This window comes from Triticum aestivum, chromosome 2A (genome assembly GCF_018294505.1).
Source record: "Triticum aestivum cultivar Chinese Spring chromosome 2A, IWGSC CS RefSeq v2.1, whole genome shotgun sequence".
NCBI classification, from domain to species: Eukaryota; Viridiplantae; Streptophyta; class Magnoliopsida; order Poales; family Poaceae; genus Triticum; species Triticum aestivum.
The window spans coordinates 483,392,404-483,396,958 of record NC_057797.1 but is presented as its reverse complement, the minus strand read 5'-3'; positions in this window follow the sequence as shown (position 1 = coordinate 483,396,958).

Sequence of the window (4,555 nt, the reverse complement as noted above, 5' to 3'; positions counted from 1 at the left end):
GGCGAGCCCTCTACTCCGGGCACGAATGTTCCGCCGCCGCCTCCGCCGCCGTCTGAAGGAGTGCAAGGCGAGCAGCCAGCGCACCCTCCGGTGCTGCAGACCGAAGATGAGGCCATGGCGAGGCTACTCCTCCAGGTCGGCTCACCAGCGCGCCGTCGTCTGGAGAAGGCGACTTCGGCACCCCGCCCCCTGGAAGCCGGCATCGCCAGCTCAGCGGCTCCAGACACCGAAGCGACGAGCGCCACACCTGTTGGGTGGGTGCGAGGAGGCGGCATAGGGCCGCTGAACCGAGTGCTCCTGGACATCCAGGCGAAGCTCCGCGCTGAGGGCGACGCCCTCCAGAGTTGCACGAAGGCGTTCCTAGCGTCCCGGGCAGCCGTCCGGATATGTTTTTTATTTGAGCCTTGTTTTTCTTGTTCCCCTCTGTGGGGGCGCGCCAGTGCACCCACTAGGTGTAGTCCCCGAGTTTTGGGCCGGCTGCTGAGCAGGCGGCCCGGAACTCCAATTGATGAACTTCTGAGTACTAACTTTGTCTGAAATGCTTGTTGTCGGATTACCACAACCTCCGCGTCACTTCCTTCAACCGTAATGTTGAAGAGCTGGGCAAGTGGACCGCCAACTTGGCAGAGAGCCGGAGTAAGTCCTTCCCTCTTTTTTCTTCTCTGTGGGGGCACGCTAGCGCACCCGCGGGCTATAGTCCCCGAGATTCGGGCCGACTGCTGAGCAGTCGGGCCGGATCTCCCCGGCGACCTACTTTATTGAAGACTATTGTCTTTCTTCCTTTCCTTCAGGAGCCAACGCTGCTCTTCAACAGCAGCTGAGCGAAGCCAACTCTGCCCTACTCGCCCAAGGGGACGAGTGCAGCAGGCTCGCCATAGAGCGCGATTTGCTGGCCACTGAGTTGGCAGAGCAGACGGAGCTGCTTGCGAAGTCGCAGAGGGAGGCGGAGGAGACGTAAACCGCCCTCTTCGCCGAGTTCGCGAGCGAGCGCTCCTCCTGGTCTGACAAGGAAGCGCTGTTGTCCTCCGGCTTCCACGAGATTGACGACATCGTTGATGGTGAGTCTCTTTATTTTCTTTCTTCTAGCTGCCGACTTAGACCGTGTCGACTCCTGGTTTTTGACTTGCTTTTTCTTTTCTTCGTGTCTTTTGCAGACTTCTTCCCTGGGCAGTCGCAGGCCGCTATCCAAGCCATCGAGGCCGATCGTGAAAGTCGGAGGGCGGAGGGTGCGGAGATCGCCGCCGATGCCCCCCGAACTCTTGATGAGCACATCTTGAGCATCGAGGCTCGCCTCCGGCCGGCTCAACGGATACTGCGTCGGCTTCAGCGCGTCGGTGCCCAGGCGATTTCCACCCTTTGGCCGGATATGCAGGCTCCACGCACCCCCAGCCTTACGGACAACTGGTTGGAGGTTGCGGCTGGTCGCCACGAGGCCTGGAAGGGCTCTTCGGCCCGGGCTGGAGCGCGCCGGGCCTTGGCGTTCGTCAAGGCGTGGTACCCGGGGCTGGATCTAGACCAGTTGGCCACGCTTCGGTCGGAGGCCCAGCCGGAGCTGGCGGCTGCGGAGGACTCCCTCGTCAAGCGTGTTGCGGCGATCGCCGAGTACACCGACACGAGCATCTTCTTCCCCGAGCGGTCGGAAGGCGGCGAGGAGGTACCGCCGGAGTGGTTTGGGATGAACCCAGACTATGGTGAAGACTCGGCGGAGGTGATTGGCTCCAGCGTCGAGGAGGAGGACGAGACAGAGAATGAGGGCGAGGCGGAGGTACCAGAAGACGGAGCAGACGGCCAGCCTCAGCCCGACCGCGGCTCCAGCAATGAGCCGCATGCGACCGACCCGACTGCTGCCGGAGGTGATCAAGCCGAGACTAGCCGGCCGACCGCCCCGACGCCTGACGCTGGTGCCTTCTCCGACCCCTCGAATCCGTCTGCCGCCTCCTAAGCTGCCGCTGTGTCTTTTGTTTTATCTGCTTCAGTAGTCTTTTGAAGAACTTGTTAATTCGCACAATTCCACCCGCGGGGTGTATTTTGAACCTCTACTCGACAATTCGGCCAAGGGCCTATGTTATATATATATATATATATATATATATCTTTTCTTGCTCATTGTTCTTTTGGCTATTTTCCTTTGCCGCTTTCTCTTAGTTGCATGTCTTGCCAATCGGACAGCCGCTCTGCAGACTATTGCTGGATCAAGTGCTAGGCTACTTTGGGAAAGCAAGTACTTAGCCGATTTCAAGATTGTTTGAGCAAGTTGGATAGAAAGCGACAATCCAACTGTTCGAGAGTCGGTTTGCGAGAAAGGCTGGAAGCCGTCTTGAGCTATGTTTTACGCTTTGAGTCCTTAGCCATTTTTCGTGCGAGCACCCATTCTACCTTACCTCTTCCCACCGTACAGTCGCTCTGCAAGCTGCGGCTTCTGACGGAAGACGGCTTAGGTGTTACACACTACTTGTCCGGCTGCAGGAAGCATTTCATAGTGCAAGGCGGCAAGTCCCCAGGCTGACTTGTCGAGCTCGGTGCCAAGCGTCATGACAAAGAGTAACATACTTGTAGGCATAATTTTTATCATACAGACAAAAGAGGGCAGTCCCCGAGCTCGTCTCGGGGGGCCCGAAGTCTTGCTACTTTAATACAAAAGGTAGCATGGTACATATTGCATCAACTGTAAAATCTTCGGAGAAGATTTGCATTCCATGGCCGCTCTGTCTCCTTGCCGGAGTCGTCCCTCTTGCGTGCTCGGGGCTTCTGAGTGTCGATCAGGTAGTAGGAATCATTGCCTAGTACTTTGCTGATGATGAAAGGGCCTTCCCAAGGCGGCGACAGCTTGTGCTGGCCGGCTGTTCGCTGGATCAGCCGGAGCACAAGGTCGCCTTCTTGGAAAGATCTTGGCCTGACCTTCCTGTTGTGGTACCGGTGCAGGCTCTGCTAGTAGAGGCTGGACCGGCTGAGTGCCAACAGCCGGCCCTCTTCCAGCAAATCGACGCCGTCTTGTCGTGCTTCTTCTGCTTCCTCCGCGGTGTACATAGTGACTCGTGGGGAGTCGAACTCTATGTCCGTTGGGATGACGGCTTCGGCACCGTAGACGAGGTAGAAGGGCGTGAAGCCGGTTGACTTGTTTGGAGTCGTGCGCAGACTCCAGAGGATGGCTGGCAGCTCGTCGAGCCAGCAGCCGGCCGAGCGCTCCAGAGGCTCGATCAACCGAGGCTTGATGTCGGACAGGATGAGGCCGTTTGCTCGCTCCACTTGGCCGTTTGACTGCGGGTGGGCGACGGATGCTAGGTCCAGTCGGATGCCTTGTGTTGTGCAGAAACGGGCCAAGGCGCCTTTGGCAAAATTTGTGCCCTTGTCGGTGATGATGTTGTGTGGTGCCGTACCGAATTGTGATATCGGTGATGAAGGTCACAGCAGTCGGACCGTTCAGTTTCTTAATTGGCTTCAGTTCCACCCACTTGGTGAACTTGTCCACTGCGACAAGTAGGTGAGTTAGGCCACCTCGTGCTGTCTTGAATGGTCCCACCATGTCTAGACCCCAAACCACGAAAGGCCAAGCGATGGGGATGGTCTAGAGCGCGGAAGCCGGCTGGTGCGGCTTGGAGTTGAACTTCTGGCACCCTTTGCATTTTTGAACCAACTCCTTGGCCTCTTCCAAGGCAGTCGGCCAAAAGAAACCGTGCCGAAAAGCTTTGGCGACGAGTGCTCTTGAAGCCGCATGGTGGCCGCATTCGCCTTGATGGATGTCTTTGAGGATCGCCTGGCCTTGCTCTGGCCCTACGCAGCGCTGGTAGACACCAGTGACGCTGCACCTGACCAGCTCTCTGTTGATTATGGTATAGGCTGCCGCCCGGCGTTGTACTTGCCGAGCTGAGGTCTCATCACTTGGTAGCTCTTTGTTCACCAGGAATTTGAGGATGGGCGTGCTGCTATTTCTTCGACTACCAGAACTGCAACTTGGACGAGGGCGGCTAGGCTAGGAGGCGGCGGGATGGAGTCAACAGCCGCTTGCTGGGCTGATGAAGTCCCCAGGCCGACTGGCGCGGTCCTTGGGCCGAGTTCTGGAATCTTCGAGTTCGTCACCGCAGTCCCCGGGCCGGGCTCGACTGTGGCAGCTTTGGAGTCGCCCGCCAAAGTCCCCGTTCCGACTACCGGAGCTCTGGAGTCAGATCCGCCGTCTTCGGGAGGAGGCGGCACAAAAATGGAGTCTGATTCTGGTAAAGGCTTGACAGACGGCTTGAGGAGGCGTTGAAGGGCGACGCCAGATGGTATTGCTTGGCGGGTAGAGCCGATTCGTGCCAAGGCGTCTGCTTGGTCATTGTCGTTTCTTGGGACATGGAGGAACTCGCACCCTTCGAAATACCCGCTGAGTTGCTGCACGAGGAAACGGTAGCTCGCCATGTTTGCGTCTTTTGCGTCCCAGTCGCCAGATGACTGCCGGACCACTAAGTCTGAGTCGCCATAACACAAGATCCGGCGGATGCCAAGTTCTTTGGCAAGACGGAGCCTGTGAATGAGCGCCTCGTACTCGGCCACGTTGTTGGAGGCGGCAAAATGGATT